Raw genomic sequence first — 21,740 nt, 5'->3', positions numbered from 1 at the left:
GCCACAGAGCTGAAGAATATAATAACTGAACTGGAGAATATGATCAATGGCGTTCAACAGCAAACTGGATGAAGCAGAATAGACCAGCACACTTTGAAGACAAGGCAGTGGACTCATCCACTCACAGGAGCAAAGAGAAAAAAGAGAATGGAAAACCAACGTACAAAACCTACGGGATTTGTGAGACCATCTCAGGTGGGCCAACGTTCGCGTTACAGAGTCCCAGAAGAAGAAGAAGAGAGAGAAAGGAGCAACACACTCACTTGAACAAATAATGGCTGAAAATGTCCTTAACCTGAAGGAAACAGACGTCCAGTTCCAAGAAGCCCAGAAAACAAGTAACAAAATGGCAATAAGAACATAACTATCAGTAATTACGTCAAATGTACATGGATGACATCCTCCGATCAAAAGGCATAGAGTGTTTGAATGGATAAAAAAAACAAGACCCAACTATATGCCGCCTACAAGAGACTCACATCACAGAAACAGGGGGAGATCAGGGAGAGCACATGTAGTTTTTTTACTGCTCAAGGTAATTATGCTGGTACCGATAGTATTTCCTTGTTATTCTGAGGCTGTTGTGTATATAAAGTATGATAAAGTACATGAGTGATTGTGGGATATTTTCATTCTGTCAACTCCATGAGCTTCAGAACTGGCATTCTTTTTATTTTTATATTTTATTTTAGAGAGAGAGTGTGTGAGTCGGGGGGGGGGGGAGAGAGAGAGAGAGAGAGAGAGAGAATATCCCAAGCAGGCTCCACACTCAGGGCAGAGCCCAACTCCAGGCTTGATTCCATGACCTGAGGATCATGACCCGAGCCAAAATCAAGAGTCAGACGCTAAACTGACTAAACCACCCAGGCGCCCAGAGAACTGGGATTCTTTGAGCAGAAGAAGGGGGATATGAATGTGGTACACAAGACATTATGTAAAAACCCTGTGTTCCTGAATTGGATTGGGAAGTAGCAGTGTGAACTCATGACTAACCAGAGCAGTGGGCACCCCTAGTGCACATATCTGTGACCTGAAATACCAAGGTGACCTGCATTATTGGATAGGAAGGAAGCAAGGAAGCAACCAAAGTCTACATGGACTTAAAAGGGTTAAAAGAATTCATGACCAAAATTTAAGAGGTTCCCACTGGCCAAACACAGAATCACTGGAGATTTCGAAAGAATATTGGGGCACCTGGGTGGCTCAGTTGGTTGAGCATCCAACTTCAGCTCAGGCTGTGATCTCACAGTTTGTGGGATCAAGCCCTGCGTCTGGCTCTTTGCTGATAGCGTGGAGCCTGCTTTGGATTCTGTCTCCCTCTCCCTCTCTGCCCCTCTCCTGCTCACTCTCTCTCAAAAATAAACATTAAAAAAGTGTTTTTAAATAAAAAAAGAAAAAGAATAGCAAATTGCAATTGATTGAAACCCATGCATTATATTTTTTTATTTAACTTTTTTACTTTTTAAAATTTACATCCAAATTAGTTAGCATATAGTGAAGCAATGATTTCAGTAGATTCCTTAATGCCCCTTACCCATTTAACCCATTCCCCCCTCCCACAACCCCTCCAGCAACCCTCAGTTTGTTCTCCATATTTATGAGCCTCTTTTGTTTTGTCCCCCTCCCTGTTTTTATATTATTTTTGTTTCCCTTCCCTTATGTTCATCTGTTTTGTCTCTTCAAGTCCTCATATGAGTGAAGTCATATGATTTTTGTCTTTCTCTGACTGACTGATTTCACTTAGCATAATACCCTCCAGTTCCATCCACGTAGTTGCAAATGACAAGATTTCATTCTTTTTGATTGCCAAGTAATACTCCATTGTATATATATACCACATTTTCTTTATCCATTCATCCTTTGATGGACATTTGGGCTCTTTCCATACTTTGGCTATTGTTGATAGTGCTGCTATAAACATGGGGGTGCATGTGTCCCTTTGAAACAGCACACCCATATCCCTTGGATAAATGCCTAGTAGTGCAATTGCTGGGTCGTAGTGTAGTTCTAGTTTTAGTTTTTTGAGAAACCTCCATACTGTTTTCCAGAGTGGCCGCACCAGCTTGCATTCCCACCAGCAGTGCAAAAGAGATAATCTTTCTCCACATCCTCGCCAACATGTGTTGTTGCCTGAGTTGTTAATGTTAGCCATTCTGACAGGTGTCAGGTGGTATCTCCTTGTGGTTTTGATTTGTATTTCCCTGATGATGAGCAATATTGAGCATTTTGTCATGTGTTGGTTGGCCATCTGGATGTCTTCTTTGGAGAAGTGTCTATTCATGTCTTTTGCCCATTTCTTCCCTGGATTATTTGTTCTTTGGGTGTTGAGTTTGATAAGTTCTTTATAGATTTTGGATACTAACCCTTTACCTGATATGTCATTTGCAAATATCTTTTCCCATTCTGTCGGTTGCCTTTTAGTTTTGTTGATTGTTTCCTTCGCTGTGCAGAAGCTTTTTATTTTGATGAGGTCCCAGTAGTTCATTTTTGATTTTGCTTCCCTTGCCTCTGGAGACGTGTTAAGAAATTGCTGCGGGAAAGGTCAAAGAGGTTTTTGCCTGCTTTCTCCTCGAGGATTTTGATGGATTCCTGTCTGACATTGAGGTCTTTCATCCACTTTGAGTTTATTCTTGTGTATGGTGTAAGAAAGTGGTCCAGGTTCATTCTTCTGCATGTCGCTGTCCAGTTTTCCCAGCACCACTTGCTGAAGAGGCTGTCTTTATTCAATTATATATTCTTTCCTGCTTTGTCAAATTTAGTTGCCCATACGTTTGTGGGTCCATTTCTGGGTTCTCTATTCTATTCCATTGATCTGAGTGTCTGTTCTTGTACCACCATGCATTATATTTAAAACCATAACTTCATGATAATGAAAATGGTCATTGGTCACCTTCAGAGAATGATAGCAAATCAATTTTTATCTTGAAAACGGATAAAGGGACATAATCATTTATTTTCCCTTTTCTATATGTACTATACCACTGAGTAATCAAATAGATGAAAGTATCTGTTTTTAAAGGTGTGCCAACTAATAAGTAATATAAATGAGTTGAGCATTTTACTGAACAGATGGATCTATAAATTGAGACTCAACAGCAGGCAACATCCCCCAGAGACAAAGGCGCCTTCTTTGCCGCCTGGTGAAAGAAGACAGTCTTGCAGGACAGATGGTGCCTGAGTCCGAGGGAGCCACCGGACTCAGCTGCCAGTCTGAGCTGCACCAGAATCCACCATCTGCAAACCTGGGCTGTAGGAAACCCTGCAGAAGTGGCCTAGGTTCTCTGTTCTCCCAACTCCCATGGAGGCAAGTGAGAAAGAGAAAGGAACAGAGATGGGCCCTGTGGGGACGAAGCTTTAGAGTAAGACCAGCCACGGGCTGGGGACCGGGAGGAGGCAGAGCACGGGGCTCTAGGGCAGTGAGGCTGCTCCGTGTGACTGCAGCGATGGACACATGTCATCCTACCTCCGTCCAAACCCATAGAACATCCAATGCCAGGAGCAACCTGTGGGCCCTGGGTGATGGCAGCGTGTCCATGTGGGCTCATCACTTGGAACAAAAGTGCCCTCTGTCAGGAGTATTGATGATGGGAGGCGGGGCCTACACAGGAGATCTCTGCACCTTTCCTTCAGTTTTGCTGTAAACCCTACACTACTCTAGAGAAAAAGTAAACATTTAAAAAAGGAGTAGGTAGAATGAAAGTGTACTGCCTGGGCCTGTACTGTTGGGTAACGAATCTCTCACAAGCACAAGGGAGCCCTTCCTTGAGGGGTCAGGACCCTGGTTGGCACCAGGGGAGAAGGGGTGGAGAACAAGACAGGGCGCAAGGATGGGCCTCTATTGTCATTCCAAAGGTGCTATCCTCGTAGTAAATCACCGAGCTAAACATATGTGTTGTACTCTTTTTGGTATCTGTGATCTATTAAAAATAAAAGAGTTACAAATGGTTGAATTCCAGAGAAGGTGAACCCTCTAATGGACTCAGTAACTGGCAGATGAAAGGTGCGAGGTTTGGGACCAGTGTCAGGTCTACAAGCAAGAAGTTGGGTTAATTTAGATCCACCCATCCTTCATCTGTTAGGATGTGAAATACATTTGTCTTCAGGTTTTGTCTCACTTCCAAAAGCTACTGTATCGTCCTCCATGAGTTAGGACTTGGCTGGAGCACAGATCTGGTGGTGGTCCACAGGAAGAGGCAGGCAGTGGGAGGTGGGGTGTGGGGGCCACTGGGCGGCTGCAGACCACGGGCAAAGCCAGGCTGAGAGTGACACGTGGAGGAAATTCAAGGAGGCCAGGGGGTGCCAGCAGGAGGCCTTTTCACCTAACCCTGTTGCTCCTGGCCACCTCTACAGGCGACCTCTTCCAAGCAGACATATGTGAGACCCTGGTATCCCCACACTGGGCTCCCCTTCACAGGATCTTTGAGACTAGAATGCTCTCAAGAACTCTACTTTCCAGTGGCTTATGGTGTCGTATATTATGCTTGTCAAACGTACAGTGACTTTTCCTTTGCATTTTGATCAGAACCTTTCCAAATATGTTCATCCTTTTACAGTTACTGAGTGGCCTTGAAGACTTCCTCTATATTCAACAGGCGGCCCCAGCCTTTGTCTGATAGGAGTACTGATTTGTAAATTTGCAAATTCAGGCTGCTCTATAAATATTCCGGTGCCTTCTAAAGGTTGCCTTGAAAAGCGAACACAGTTTCCACAATTGTTCTTCGCAAGGCCCCATCACATGGCCAAAGCACACTTGTCCACTTGGAGGTCTTTACTGTCGTGAAAGACCCGCCCAGCCTGCAAATGCCCTGAGGTAGGGTGCCTGCCCCTGGCTGGGACCAATTCAGCCTTCACCACCGTAAAAATACAAAGTGACTCCCTTGCTTTCCATGTGTTCTCACTGGTTTTCAGTTGATTTGCTGTTCTCCAAATTGGAAAGTCCATGGACACTTTCAATCATGTAACTGGAATGGAGGTCCCCTCTTCTCCCCTGTCCTGCGCCCCCACACTGACCCACATGGTGACTGAAGCTTCAATAGCTTGGCCTGAAGAAAGCAAGATGTTATATGGCCCTTGAGAATCACACAGGGGGGCAAGGCTTTTGGCAACAACCGTGAATAATTCTGCAGGTTTCTCCTGACTCTTTTTTTATTAATTTGCTGACTTTCCTAATTTACACAGTGACTCGTGTTTCATAAGGAGTTCTTCCTAGGACAAAATTATGCTGACAATGAACACACTGTGCAGGAGAGGTGATCTGGACTTGAAAACAGTGTTTCTTCTGAAAGCCTACCTGTGTTTCAGCAGAAATAGAAAAGCTACTGAACCAAACAACAGACAAGGGTCACCGTCTCTGCTTTGACCTCAGGCAAGGGGCTCAATGGGAAGGGAGGGAGAGCAGGACCTGAGTTTTTTGAGTAGCAATTCTAAAAAGCCACCTGTGCTTTATTTCCTGGATTTGAAACAGTTTATCAAAAGTCTGACCAATTTGTTCAATTGCTGGAGAGGCTTTTTAGGAAATCACTTTCTAAGCTTTGTAGGAGCACACAGAAGCCAATGGTAACGTCTTAACCACCTTTTGGAAATACACATTTACTCTCTTTTCTGTGGGAGACTGAAAATACCTTTCCAGCTATTTAAAAATTTTTTAATGTTTGTTTTTTTTTTTTCAGAGAGAGAGAGAGAAACAGAATGTGAGCAAGGGAGGGGCAGAGAGAGAGGGAGACACAGAATCCAAAGCAGGCTCCAGGCTCCTAGCTGTCAGCACAGAGCCTGATGCAGGGCTCAGACCCACAAACCATGAGATCATGACCTGAGCCAAAGTCGGCACTTAACTGACTGAGCCACCCAGGCACCCCTTCCTGGCTGTCTAAAGACACGATGGGTGTAAGTCCTACTTGGTCCACTAAATAAGATGCTCAAAAGTATAGGAGCCATGAGGATTTCAGAAAACTAGTCAAATTAGGCATCCCAGGTGACATTCTGACCAAATCTATCTTAAAAGCAATCGTGAAAACTGCAATTTTGAACAAAGATTCTCTCTGACGTGGCGTGGACCCCAGAAACACACAGGGCACCAATTTCCAAGCCAGGCTACACAGACTACTTACTCAGAAGCAGATTGGACTGCAGGTCTCAGCTCTGCCCGGGACAACAGTGGCTCCACAGGGGGTGAGCTACTGATGGAACAGGTGGTGGTGGTGGTGGTGGCTGTGGAGGGGCCCTGGGTGGTGGTGGTGAGGCCCTGGAGGTGGAGTCCCATAGGCTTGTTGTTGAGAGGAGGTCCCTGTGCAGCCAGTCCCTCCGCTCAGAGGGCCTGCCTTTGGGAATCACAGGTGCACGTGGACCGCGGTGCGGGAAGTGTTCATAGTCCAGGCAGTGCATCTGCAGCCCAGGGTCCTGTGTCTTCTCACACACGGGACCCTCTGAGTCACACCACAGCCCCACTGTACAGGTGTGTTCGCTGACGTGGTTTGTCTCTGGTGCTTTGTTTCCTTCTCACTTTTTTTCTTTTCCCCCTTCCCATATGTTCATCTATTTTCTATAAGTTTGATCATGTGATTTTTTGTGGATCCTGGCTATTGACCACTTTTATTATATACTACTTGCAAGAATATCAGCCCTTCCAAGAACATCTATGCTTGTATTTCCATTAAATATATATGTATCTGTTTTTTAAAAATAAAAATGGTATCATTCTATACAAAGTTTTTGATTAAAATGTTAACGATACTGGAAATCTTCCATACAATTCATTAAAATCGACCTCAAGTTTCACTGTATTCCATTTTATGGCAGTATGTTCGTTTATTTGACCAAAGTCTTTTTCATGAGTATTTCTATTATTTCCAACAGATGTGAGGGGTTATTTTTCTATGACTTCAGTTATATTATTTATTGAAAAGTTAATTTTTTATTTCAATACACTTATTACCATTTAAATTTTATCTTTTCATACGCTCACTGATCATTTAATTATTTTCAGTGAAATTACTTTTGTCCTTTGTCCATCCTGATTTGCTTTTCCTTTTGTTTGTTGATTTATAAAAAGCCCTTTGCATATTAACGTAATTGGTCATTTTTCTGTCATATTTCTTGAAAACACTTTTTGTCAGTTTTACATTATATTCTAGCTTTGTTTACGATATTTTAAAAAATAATGTAGAAATTTAAAATTTTTATGTGGTCAAATCTGTCATATTTTTCTTTATAGTTTTCATAGTTTGGATTGTTTATAATTTTTCTGCTCCAAGATTATAACATCAATTCTGTCATGTTTTCTTAATGTACTTTTACTATTTCATTTGTTTGTTTAAATCATTTGTCAAACTGGAATTTATTTTGGTATAAAGAGTGAAATGGAATTCAGCACAAACTACTGAACAGTCCGCTTCTTCCCAGTGATCTGAAGTGATGTTTTATGATACCAAGTCTCATATGTACTTGGATGTCTGTCTGGCAGCGAAACTACTTTAGTGGTATGTCATTTCTACAATAACAGGGAAATTTTTCCTGGGGATTTTCCTTGCTTAGAGGACTCAGCAGTCCCTCCCGCCTCCTGCCAGCCAGCCTTCCTCTCCTCAGTTTCCTGGGGATCATAAAGCAGCCACCCCTGCAAGGCTGAGGTGGCTCCTAAGGGACTCTGCATGCATGAGCCTTTCTCAGGGCACTACAGAGCCCGCCTTACCTCATGCCTCTCCAGGTTTCAATGTTTAGGGTGAAGGGCAGAGGGCCTCCCAGGTGGGGTCACACTTATGCACCTAGAGCGGTCAGCTGTGAGGGGATGCTCCCTAAGCCTTCTCCACCCAGTCACATCTAAGAGCAACAAAGGGACACCTCAGGCCCCCACATACAGCCACCTTGTCCTCCTCTCCTTTCTTAGCATCTCCCCGTGATGTCTGTCCCAAGGATGCTGTCACACCCCTTCCTGGCCACAGAGGTCACCTCCTCCAGGGACATCACCTCTGGACACGCCCAAAGCTGCCATGGCGGCCTTCTTCAGCTGGGCACTGCCCTATCCTTGAGGCTGGCATTTTTGGCTCCTCGTGTGGTGCTGTCTTACCCAGGGTGGGTGGACGCCCTGCGGGATGCATCCTCCAGTCAACGCATCACCCGGTTGTCCTAATCCATTTTGGAAATGAACGGGAAGAAGGCAGGCCCTCTCAACGCCCCTTCCCGAAGACAATTTCTTCACTCCAAAGACTAACTTTGGTTTCTTCTGCAAGAAGACTGCACAAACCCAAAAACGTCTTAAATTCTCAGAGAGCACCCCTTCCGGTTCCAGCTGGACTTCCCTTTCGGCACTGCCTGCACAAATACGTTATGAAAGGAACAATCTCACAGACAATATAACAAATACACTTGGACACAACTGACTCCTCCAAAATAGTACCAAAAGTTTAATGATATAAATTTGGCACCACGATTATTGGCAACATTCAAAGTGAATGCTTCATTTTCAGAGTGACTAAAAGGCTTTCCTTCAACGCAACGGTAGGAATGGGCTAAAACAAATGATAGTTACCACAGAATATGTACCGAAATTGAAACCGTTAATGAAGATCAAATGTAACATGACACGGTTCCAGAATTGTGGAGTTCTTGAAAATGCAACATACACAAGCTTTTAATAAAATTATATTTAAGTGATTAATAAATTGTTAAATTAAGAAATCATTAAAACATTGTTTTGATTGTATTTAAAATATTTGAAGTTTCTCATGGCTAGACTCTAATGTAGCTAGGACCGTAATTCAGATTTCCTCAGTTCTGCCCAGTGTTTTGTCCTGGCACTAGATTGTCTCCCATTCACCTAGTAATAATAATAACTGGAATTATTTCATGAGAGATTAGGGTGTAGGAGTCTAGTAAATTAACGAGAACATCTCTAATAAATTTGAAATAATGATTTTGTTCTTAGCATGCTATACTGAGAAAATGTTTAATACAGAATTTCTGCAGAACACCAGCCCCACGAAATGCATTGGGGGAAAATGGCCTTCCAGGTCAAGGACACTTGATGATGCCTACTGCTATGTTCACATGTGTTATAGCACACATGAACACATTAGATGTTTCCAGAAATCCTGCAATAATGTTATTTAACGCTAGTTTATCCAAACTTGACTCACTGTAGAAGATTTTGCCTTAATACCTGTTACAATCCCATGAATCAATAGTTCACAAAAATCCTTATTTATAAACTCTGCTTTAAATTAACCTTTTAGCGGCACCTGGGTGGCTCAGTCAGGTAAGCATCTGACTCTTGGTTTTGGCTCAGGTCATGATCTCACAGTTTCATCAGTTCAAGCCCTGGGTCAGGCTCTGTGCTAACAGCATGGAGCCTACTTGGGATTCTCATTCTCTCTCTCTCTCTCTCTCTCTCTCTCTCTCTCTCTCTCTCTCCTTCTCTCACTGCCCCTCCCCTGCTCACACTGTCTCTGTCTCTCTCAAAATAAATAAATAAGCTTAAAATTTTTTTAACAAAATAAAATAAAGTCTGTTTTAAAAAAAATGCACTGGGGCACCTGGGTGGCGCAGTCGGTTAAGCGTCCGACTTCAGCCAGGTCACGATCTCGCGGTCCGTGAGTTCGAGCCCCGCGTCAGGCTCCGGGCTGATGGCTCAGAGCCTGGAGCCTGTTTCCCATTCTGTCTCTCCCTCTCTCTCTGCCCCTCCCCCGTTCATGCTCTGTCTCTCTCTGTCCCAAAAATAAATAAACATTGAAAAAAAAAATAAAAAAAATAAAAAAATAAAAAAATAAAAAAAATGCACTGAGGGGCTCCTGGGGGGCTCAGTCAGTTGAGCATCTGACTTCAACTCAGGTCATGATCTTGTGGTTTGAGCCCACGTCGGGCTCTGTGCTGACAGCTCAGAGCCTGGAGCCTGCTTCAGATTCTGTGTCTCCCTCTTTCTCTGCCCCTCCCCTACTAGTGTTGTGTAACTAACTATCTGAAAAATAAACAAACATTAAAAAACATTTTTAAAAATTAAAAATGCACCAAAGAGGCCAGAAATCTACAGAGCCAACGCAAAGTGATGCTCACGTAAGACCCAGGTATAATCGAGATGTGAAACATGATTGTTCTAGAGAAGCTGAGCTTCCAGAAGACACTTCTTATTGAGCACCTATTATATGCTTACCTGCTGCTCAGTCATATGCATTAGCTGCTATAACTACTAAGTAATCTAACAACAAAGTCACTGCTCTCAGGGTAGCATCAGTCTTATGGCAGTAAAGCTAACAAATTAATGTCAACAGAATGATGATATAAATAGGAGCATCTCCCAGAACAGGTACCGTGGAACACCTATTCTGGTGGTTATGCACAGCTGTTATTTGTGAAAGGGTCTGTGTAAGTTTGGGAAATGCCAGCTTGACAAACATTAATGGGCATCTTTACTGAAAGATTTCTCCGAGTCCATGTGCATTTTAAATGTCTAAGAGGGTGACATAGTGAGCAATGTTTACCATCATGTTTGACCACAGGAAGAGTTCCTTGGGGAGACACCAGGGCAGATGCTTGTGTCCAGAATCAGCGCTAAGTTGGTGGTAGAGATTAATCAATTATTTGCATTCTAGCCAGGCTCCAGAGTGTAGGAGGTCTGGAGGAACGGACTGTGTCACTGAGAGGGTGTAGGTGGAGAAGGGAGTGAGCACAAGGCAGTAGGGTCTCCTGCTGCCAGCTGCAGAGCAAGGACAAGAAATCCCGGCACAGATGCTAACTCTGTATGAGGCTGGAAGACAGTGGGGTGAGTAGACAGAAAAAAGAGACTGAGAGATTTTCAAAGGAACCAATCAATCTCACTGATGGATTTCCAGCATCAGTGGCAGCGTCTATGGCAGCATCTGGCACAAAGTAGGAATCTGAGTGAGTGGGTATAGGATTGAACTGAGCTCTGGAATAGTGGGGACCAACTCTGTAGACATGAGGAATATGGCCAGGGTCTCCTGGGATCCGGATGGCTGGAAAGAAGAAATGGTGGTCCATGTGGAAGAGGACATCACGAATATTTCCATTTCTTCTAAGGTAACACTTCCCTTCTATCAAGATCCACAATCATCTTACAAGAAGTTAGCTATTTCTGTGTCTTTCTGCCTTGAATAGGTTACCTTTCATTGAGTCCCAACCATGAAGTAGCACTGGCAGCCACATTACACATGCTTGAGATAACACTCTGAGGTTTACACTGTCTGATGGATCAGGACATTGAGGTTCAGGTGTTGTTAAGTCATCTTCCTGACCCTTAGTTAAGAGATAGAACTAGGATTTGGTGGTTGTTTTTTTGTTTTTTGTTTGTTTGGGTTTTTTGGTTTGTTTAGGACTTGAATTCATACAAATTAGATTCCAAAGCCTGTGGTCTTAACCGTGGTGTCATCTTAGCCAATGGGCCCTTTGGGGAAGGTTAAGGGCAGGGTCTGGCACCACGTAGAACTCTGTTGGATTTTCCTATGAACCCTATGACATGGCTGGCACCGTGCCCTGTGAGATCTGAATGCAGCCAGCGGTTACTGAAGAAATGAAGAAACCAAGCACATACATGGAACTATGTGCTCACAGGGTTTCCTTGAGGCTTTGGCACCCGTGGGTCTAGAGCACAGGGTAGGAACTGGGAATTACTAGGAAATATTTCTGAATAATTATGAAAGCCCAATCTCAGAGTTTAGGTTTGATCCTTATTGCAGTTAAGCTAACAAATAATGTCAACAGAATGATATGAATATGAAAGAGGGAGTCATGAAAGAAAATGAAAAAGGGTGTGTCCAAGGTGGATCAGTTTGGGAAAGCTATGAAATAGGACTAGAACTCAGAAAATATTCCCTGAAAGAAATGGTACATTATGAATGGAGGTAGAACTTTTGGAGAGAAATGAACCTGTATATAAGAGTAACCACGTGAAGGTAATGCTCGCTTCGGCAGCACATGTTCTAAAATTGGAATGATACAGAGAAGATTAGCATGGCCCCTGCAAAAGGATGACACGCAAATTCATGACGCTTCCACATTTTTTTGCTCTTCACAGATGACATGATGTTCTATATGGAAAACCCAAAAGATTCCACCAAAAAACTGCTAGAACTGATCCATGAATTTGGCAAAGTTGCAGGATATAAAATCAACGCACAGAAATCGGTTGCATTGCTATTCACCAACAATGAAGCAACAGAAAGAGAAATCAAGGAATAGATCTCATTTGCAGTTGCACCAAAAACCATAAAATACCTAGGAATAAATCTAGCCAAAGAGGTGAAAAATGTATACGCTGAAAACTACAGAAAGCTTATGAAAGAAATTAAAGAAGACACAAAAAAATGGAAAAAGATTCCATGCTCCTGCATAGGAAGAACAAATATGGTTAAAAGGTCGATACTGGGGCACCTGGGTGGCTCAGTCGGTTGAGCATCTGACTTTGGCTCAGGTCATGATCTCGCAGTTTGTGAGTTCAAGCCCCGCGTCGAGCTCTGTGCTGACAGTTCGGAGCCTGGAGCCTGCTTCGGATTCTGTGTCTCCTTCTCTCTCTGTCCCTTCCCCGCTCATGCCCTGTCTCTCTCTGTCTCTCAAAAATGAATAAACGTTAAAAAAAATTTTTTCTTAATTAAAAAAAAAGGTCGATACTATCCAAAGCAATCTACATATTCAATGCAATCCCTATCAAAATAATAACAGCATTCTTCACAGAGCTAGAACAAATAATCCCAAAATTTGTATGGAACCAGAAAAGCCCCCGAATAGCCAAAGCAATCTTGAAAAAGAAAACCAAAGCAGGAGGCATCACAATCCCAGACTTCAAGCTATACTACAAAGCCGTCATCATCAAGACAGTATGGGACTGGCACAAGAACAGACACTCAGATCAATGGAACAGAATAGAGAACCCAGAAATGGACCCACAAGCGTATGGCCAACTAACCTTTGACAAAGCAGGAAAGAATATCCAATGGAATAAAGACGGTCTCTTCAGCAAGTGGTACTGGGAACACCGGACAGCGACATGCAGAAGAATGAACCTGGACCACTTCCTTACACCATACACAAAAATAAACTCAAAATGGATGAAAGACCTCAATGTCAGACAGGAAGCCATCAAAATCCTCAAGGAGAAAGCAAGCAAAAACCTCTTTGATCTTGGCCTCAGCAACTCCTTACTCAACACATCTCCAGAGGCAAGGGAAACAAAAGCAAAAATGAACTACTGGGACCTCATCAAAATAAAAAGCTTCTGCACAGTGAAGGAAACAATCAGCAAAACTAAAAGGCAACCGACAGAATGGGAAAAGATATTTGCAAATGGCATATCAGATAAAAAGTTAGTATCCAAAATCTACAAAGATGTTATCAAACTCAACACCCAAAGAACAAATGATCCAGGGAAGAAATGGGCAAAAGACATGAATAGACACTTCTCCAAGGAAGACATCCAGATGGCCAACCGACACATGAAAAAAATGCTCAACATCGCTCATCATCAGGGAAATGCAAATCAAAACCACAAGGAGATACCACCTCACACCTGTCAGAATGGCTAACATTAACAACTCAGGCAACAACACATGTTGGCGAGGATGCAGAGAAAGAGGATCTCTTTTGCATTGTTGGTGGGAATGCAAGCTGGTGCGGCCACTCTGGAAAACAGTATGGAGTTTCCTCAAAAAGCTAAAAATAGAACTACCCTACAACCCAGCAATTGCACTACTAGGCATTTATCCAAGGGATCCGGGTGTGCTCTTTCGAAGGGACACATGCACCCCCATGTTTATAGCAGCACTATCAACAATAGCCAAAGTATGGAAAGAGCCCAGATGTCCATTGATGGATGAATGGATAAAGAAGATGTGGTATATATGTATATATATGTGTATATATATATGCATACATATGTATGCATATATATATATACATTACATATATATGTATATATATGTATATATATATACATACATATGTATGTGTATATATATATGTATATATATATACACACACACACACACACACACACACACACAATGCAGCATTACTTGGCAATCAAAAAGAAGGAAATTTTGCCATTTGCAACTACATGGATGGAACTAGAGGGTATTATGCTAAGCAAAATTAGAGAAAGACAAAAATCATATGACTTCACTCATACGAGGACTTTAAGACACAGCATAGATGAACACAAGGGAAGGGAAGCAAAAATAACATAAAAACATGGAGGAGGACAAAACATAAGAGACTCATAAATATGAAAAACAAACAGAGGGTTGCTGGAGGGGGTGTGGGAGGGGGGATGGGCTAAATGGGTAAGAGGCATTAAGGAATCTACTCCTGAATCATTATTGCCTTATATGCTAACTAACTTGCATATAAATTTTTAAAATTAAATTAAAAAAAAGTAACCATTTGAGGGTACATTGCTTAAATGGGGTCTTCAGAATCCATGAGGTCCTTTGATACCTGCTCTGGGATCTCTACCTGCTTGAGAAACACATTTCTTAGTGGAAAGATGAGGATTATCCCACATCTCTTAACTCATGCTCATGATGAGTTGTGTGTTTTTTTTTTTTAACATTTATTTATTATTGAGAGACAGACACAGAGCATGAGCAGGGGAGGGGGCAAGAGATGGAGAGACACAGAATCTGAAGCAGGCTCCAGGCTCTGAGCAGTCAGCACAGAGCCCGACACCGGGCTCGAACTCACATACCACGAGATCATGACCTGAGCCGAAGCTGGACGCTCAACCTACTGAGCTACCCAGGCACCCACCGCATGATGAGTTATTTTTAAGTTGAATGCTAGGAAGAAAATACCTCTCCTCTGTAGTGTTATTTCACAATTAAAAGGTGTTTTCTTGAACTAGATGTTGGTCTCTCATGTAAGAACTGCTCGGGGCCCTGGAATCTTTGAGGACTCTGACTTCTCAATTTGATGGCACTGGTCTAAGTGGCTGTCATAGCAATTCAGGCACCAGGGAGATAGAGCTGGAGAAGCTACAGTCAAAACAGCTCCTGAAGGAAGATGTCAAAAAACACGTTGCTTTGCACTGAGTAGCCTGTGGGCCTGAGCACAGCTAGCTCTCACTGGGAACCGCCCTCGCCAGAAACACGCCCTTGCCAAAAACGCGTCCTCGCCAGGAACAGCCCTCAGGAGAAACACACCTCCACCGGGAACCGCCCTCGCCAGAAACACGCCCTCCCAGGGAGCCGCCCTCACCGGGAACCGCCCTTCCCAGGAACCGCCCTTGCCGGGAACAGGAACCGCCCACACCGGGAACCTGCCCTCCCCAGAAACACGCCCTCGCCAGGAACCGCCCTCGCCAGAAACACGCCCTCACAGGGAACCGCCTTTATCGGGAACCGCCCTTGCCAGGAACCACCCTCACCGGGAACTGCCCTCGCCAGAAACACGCCCTCACAGGGAACCGCCCTCTACGAACCGCCCTCATGAGAAACACGCCACCACCGGGAACACGCCCTCGCCAGGAACACCCTTCACCGGGAACCGCCCTCGCCAGAAACACGCCCTCACAGGGAACCGCCCTCATCAGGAACACGCCCTCTTTGGGAACAGCCCCCACCAGACACGCGCCCTCACCAGGAACCGCCCTTATCGGGAACCGCCCTTGCCAGGAACCACCCTCACTGGGAACCCGCCCTCACTGGGTACCGCCCAGCCCTCTGCTCTGCTGGGACTATTTTGCCAGAAGAGAGGTATCTCTCCACTGCTCCATTGTCTTCTGAACCCACAACAGAAACAAAGCCCTTAACTTGTCTATGACATATACAGTTCAAGAGGGAAAGGCTTACACGGAAACAGAAAAGACTGACCTTTGACATCATTCTTCTCCTTTTAAGCCTCACAATGTATCTCTAGTGGATTGAAGTTGTTCACCTTCTTTGACATTAGCTAAGGATGTGGTGAGACCCTGCTGTAAAACGAATGTAGTCTTATTCAAAAGCAAAGGTATATGATGATTTTGGTGGGTCTCACCCCGTATCGCAATCCAATAGTTGGTCAACACAAGAGGGACGCAAGGGGAAAAATTATACTTGTAACTCTAGCATTAGGAAGGAAACTTCTGAATAGAAGACGCCAGCTCTACAGATGTGTGTGTCTACTCTTTTTATAGGCAGTTTTAAGAAGAATGCATTGATTCCGGGACATGGTCTTATAAACCATCCAAGACTATTTATTCCTTCATTTAAGACAGGTGCATTTTCCCATTTGGGGTGTGACAAACTGTGGTGTTCACTCATTGTATTTTCCCTCTGGTCTCTCCTTCCCTGGTTTTTGAAGACTCTCCAAAGATGAAACGGCCTGATATGTAAAAGGTCTCCTCTCTGAGAAGACTAGCTGTGAGAAACACATATCCATTTCCAATGACTTCAAAATGGCTCATAAAGATGGAGTGATGAATGGGAGCAGCAAGGAAGGGGCTGATACAAGGCAGTGTTAGTGTGTCCACTTGGAGAAACACACGCATTTTTTACTGATGGCCATTTTTGTACAGCCTCATTCGTGGTAGTGATTCATCACATACCCAAACCAGTCTGCAATCACTCATCACGGGCCATCTTCCCTGAAAAGTGATTATCTGGAGATTTAAAACCCAGTGTTCTGTGCCAAATGGGCTGAAAAACCTTTAGATGAGGATCCTGATTTGGAGACTCTTCTGAAGCAGTGGTTTGTGGCAGTGGTGCCCAGAGGCTGGGCCTTGAGGCCACCCTCACTCTGGGGCCAGTGGGCACTCCCACTCCTGGGAGGGCTGGCCGTGATAGTCCATTCATGTGTGGCATCTTTAACCTAAGGCAACCCCCACCCTTATTCCTTAATAGTCTTTTCAAGTATCAGTCAGCAGACAGCTCTGCTGTGCACTCAGCTTGGGCTGTCAGCAAATAATAAACAGTGTAGATCTAAACATAGAAGGAACAGGGTTTCTTCTCCATGGAGATCCAGATCTATGCGTGTGTCTGTCACCTGCTTCTTCAAGAGCTGCTACTGCACCCTGCTGGCTCCTCACTCTATCTGTGCCTGGGACAGCCGGGTCCCTCTGGCTGTCAAAGTCCTCATGCTACACTGATAAGATTTTTTTACTTAAACATTTAAAAAGTAGAAGTCAGAGAATGCAGGACATAAATGACCATCTGAGAAACAGCATTTTCTCTCCTGTGTGCCCTTCTGCTTTTCCCTTTGGTCCTAGAACATTCAGGAATTCAGGAGGATCCAGGAAGGCTCAGAGTCACAGGCAACAGGGACACCCTGCTGCTCTTCATCACGTCATGAACAAGAGATGAGTCAGACTGTGGGCTATTCTAGGTCTGCACATCTTGGATTGTAGGTGGTTCTAAATCTGTCCCAGGTTCTCATCCCAGCCTTGGAATTCCACCCTTCAGAAGCGGGACAGGGGCTGCACCTCTGTAAACAGAGGTCGTCCCATCCTTTATTTTTTCAAAAAATTTGAACATTTATTTATTTTTTAGAGAGAGAGAGAGAGACAGAGCACAAGTGGGGGAGGGACAGAGGGAGAGAGGGAGACACACAATCCAAAGCAGGCTCCAGGCTCTGAGCTCTCAGCACTGAGCCCGACACGGGGCTTGAACCCATGAACTGTGAGATCACAACCTGAGAGGTTGGACGTTCAACCGACTGAGCCACCAAGGCGCCCCAAGATAGCCCCATCCTTGACAGTGAGTCTGTGCTCAGTGAATCCGAGACTCTGAGAGACTGAAATTTTATGAGATTTTCACAGTTAAAGATGCTGAGAAGTGCCTTGCTCAGTGACTACACAGTTGGAAACAAGAAATTACATCCTTTAGAATGACAATATGTGTCCAAATAAAGCACCACACCTTCAATGGAATAAAGACACAGAAATACTTTTAGAATAATGGTTTATCCATGGAGAAATTCCTTGAATGAGACAAAGTATCCGACACAATTACCTACCAGAGATTTCTTACAAAGAAGAGGCGTAGGAGGGGTAAATACGGTAGAACGGCATGGAAGTTTTTTTTTTGCATCTCATGTCCATGAAATACAGCCAGATCAATAGTAAACTATCCTGCACACCTAGAAAACTGATTTGAAGATTAACACAACAATCTGCCCAACAGTTCTGAACCACAGAACTTGCCAGGTATGCAGCATGGAGAAGTAAAGTGAGGGAGAGAGAAGCTATGGAGGGCAGGGAGCTGTTTTTGCTTGCAGAGAGAGGATGGAGACTGGGATGGGGGGAGAGTATGGGAAAAGCACCCCCTCCCCCAAAAGGAGCTGGAGAGAAGGTGTGAAAGAGGAAACAGCCACAGGGACAAAAAAAAAAGGAGAAAGGAGGTTTCAATTCCATTAAGACTCTATAAACAGGGGGAGTGAAGAGTCTGAAATATCACAGCTCAATACCTGGCGATGCTCTGGTGGGAAGGGCGAATCCCCAGGAGCAGAGTGAGGTCTGAGGGTCCTTGGGTCACACAGGGAGAGGCAGTTCCCCTAATGGAAGTACATTTGGTAGAGGCTGTGCAGTCACCCCACAGGCAAAGGTCCCAGCAGACCCTGGAGAACAGCCACATTCGCTGGTGCTGGAACAAGGATGTTAAGGGGGAAGCCTGGCACCAGGTGTGTGTTGATAGTCCATAATCCCTGAAATGCTGCTGCTACACAATCACGTGAACTTTTTCTGGGGCTGGCTGGCACCCATCTACAAGCTCTCAGCATCAGCAGCAGCACGGCCCTACAAATATTCCCCAGTATGGCTGGCACCTGGCCATTGCTTGGTGAGACCCTCACGCAGAATGGGTCAAAGCTGTAGTCCCTCTGAAATAAGGGGTCGGGAAAAACAGCTCCATCTGAGATAAAACTAAGGAGGGAGATTGCCACCTGGCAATCTGATGGCTTTATCACACACAGTGTAAAAACAGGAAGTGGACGGAAGCCAGAGACAAAGGATGGGTGCACGACTGCTGATCTGGGAAAACAGAGTTCCAGTACTAGAAACTGGGTAGTTGGGTGACGCCATTTTCACCACTCCTGGGCATGCGCATACATACCTACAAGCGCCACAACAATCACCCCAGTAAGCTAAGCAGCACCATCTAGTGGAGAACAGAGTCGATGCACTAAGCCCCGCCCAAGTGGGCCAACCTTGCTCTTCAGGGACACAAGTCTTTCTGCCTCTTTAGTTTATGGACTATAAACTGCTTCATAGTTTGACTTCTAGGAGAAAACAATGTAATTTTATCATATTTCAGTCTGTCGCTGGCCCATCTATTCACTTTTTTCTCTTTTTGTTTCTTTTTCTTGAATACAGAAAAGAGAAAAAAATTATTTTTATCAATTTTTATTAAAAATATTTTTCTGTAATTTTTTCTACTGTATTTTTTACTTTTTCATAAATTTTTCAAATTCTATTTTACTTCCATTATTTCATTTTATTCTATTTTATTGCATTCATTTTATCAAAATTTCAAATGTTTACCTTTTGTTCTTGTTTTTTTTTTTCCGTTTTTTGTCTAATCTGTCAAGCTCCTTTCAACAACCAGACCAAAACACACCTAGTATCTAGCATCCTTTATTTGATTTTGTGTGTGTGTGTGTGTTGTTTTTTTAACTTTTTACTTTTACCTTTTTTTTTACCTTATTAATTCCTTTTCTTCCTTCAAAATAATGAAACAAAGGAGTTCACCCCAAAAGAAAGAGCAGGAAGAAACAACAGCCAGGACTTAATCAACACAGATATAAGCAAGATGTCTGAACCAGAATTCAGAATACAATAATAAGAATACTAACTGGGGTTGAAAATAGATTAGCATCCCTTTCTGCGGAGATAAAAGAAGTAAAAGCTAGTCAGGATGAAATAAAAAATGCTATAACTGATTGCAATCTTGAATGGATGCCATGGTGGCAGGAAGGATGAGACTGAGCAGCAAATAAGTGATATAGAGGACAAACTTATAGAGAATAATGAAGCAGAAAAAAAGAGGGAGACTAAAAGAGCACAATTTAAGAATTAGAGGAATCAGTGATTCATTACAAAGGAACATCAAAACCATAGGGGTCCCAGAAAATGAAGAGAGAGAAAAAGGGGTAGAAGGGTTGTGTGAGCAAACATAGTGGAAAACTTTCCTAACCTAGGGAAAGACACAGACATCAAAATCCAAGAAACACAGAGGACTCCCATCAGATTCAACAAAAACTGAACATCAACCAGGCATATCACAGTCAAATTCACAAAATACACAGGCAAGGAAAGAATCATGAAAGCAGCAAGGGAAAAAAAGTCCTTAACCTACAAGGGAAGATAGATCAGGTCTGCAGCAGGCCTATCCACAGAAACCTGGCACGCCAGAAAGGAGTGGCAGGATATATTCACTGTGCTAAATCAGAAAAATATGCAGCCAAGAATTCTTTATCCAGCAAGGCTGTGATTCAAAATAGAAGGAGAGAGAAAAAGTTTCCCAGACAAACAAAAATTAAAGGAGTTTGTGACCACTACACCAGCCCTGCAAGAAATTTTAAGGGGTACTCTCTGAGGGGAGAAAAGTTGGAAAAAAAAAAAAAAGACCAAAAACAACAAAGACTAGAAAGGCCCAGAGAACACCACCAGAAACTCCAACTCTACAGGCAACATAATGGCAATAAATTCATATCTTTCAGTACTCACTCCCAACGTCAATGGACTAAACACTCCAATCAAAAGACATAGGGTAACAGAATGCATAAGAAAACAAGATCCATCTATATGCTGTTTACAAGATACCCACTTTAGACCTAAAGACATATTCACATTGAAAGTAAGGGGATGGGGAATCATCTACCATGTTAATGGTCAACAAAAGAAAGCCAGAGTAGCCATACTTATATCAGACAATCAAGACTTTAAATAAACACTGTAACAAAAGACAAAGAATGGTATTATATAATAAATAAGGAGTCTATCCACCAAGAAGACCTAACAATTGTAAACATTTATGCTCCAAATGTTCAAGCACCCAAATATATAAATCAATTAATAACAAACATAAAGAATCTCATTGATAATAATATCATAATAGTAGGGGACTTCAACACCCCACTCACAGCAATAGACAGAACACCTAAACAGAAAATCAGCAAGGAAACAATATCTTTGAATGTCACATTGGACCAGATGTACTTAACAGATATATTCAGAACATTTCTTCTAAAGCAGCAGAATACACATTCTTCTCCAGTGCATTTGGAACATTCGCCAGAATAGATCACATACTAGGACACAAATCAGCCCATAACAAGTACAAAAAGATTGAGATAATTGCTTATAATATTTTCATATTTTCAGACCACAAAGATACGAAACTCAAAATCAACCACAAAAAAAAATTGGAAAGATAACAAATAGTTGGAGACTAAAGACCATCTACTAAAGAATGAATGGGTTAACCAAGAACTTAAAGAGGAAATTAAAAAGTACATGGAAAACAATGAAAATGGTAACACCACAACCCAAACCATCTGGGACACAGCAAAGCTGGTCAGAAGACAGATGTATATCCAGGCCTTTCTAAAGAAGGGAGAAAGGTCTCAGATACACAACCTAACCTTACACCTTAAATAGCTGGAAAAAGAAGGAGTTTGTGACCAGCAGAAGACAGGAAATAATAATGATTAGAGCAGAAATCAATGCTATCGAAACCAAAAAAAAAACAAAAACAAAAACACAAAACAAAACAAAAAAACAGATCAATGAAAACAAGAAGCTGGTTCTTTGAAAGAATTAACAAAATTGATTA

General features: G+C 43.0%; 1 protein-coding gene and 1 non-coding gene across 11 annotated transcripts in view; one reads left to right on the top strand and one right to left on the bottom strand.

Annotated features, from left to right (window-relative positions):
* Positions 1-21,740, bottom strand: part of FBXO25 (F-box protein 25) — a 144,610-nt gene that overhangs the window by 101,984 nt on the left and 20,886 nt on the right. The gene's annotated exons all lie outside the window — the stretch shown is intronic.
* LOC115513122 lies at positions 11,901-12,007 on the top strand. The gene has a single exon (XR_003968549.1). It is a non-coding gene; the product is annotated as a U6 spliceosomal RNA (small nuclear RNA).

This window comes from Lynx canadensis, chromosome B1, assembly GCF_007474595.2.
Source record: "Lynx canadensis isolate LIC74 chromosome B1, mLynCan4.pri.v2, whole genome shotgun sequence".
Classification (NCBI taxonomy): domain Eukaryota; kingdom Metazoa; phylum Chordata; class Mammalia; order Carnivora; family Felidae; genus Lynx; species Lynx canadensis.
This window is presented reverse-complemented; position numbering and strand designations above follow the sequence as displayed.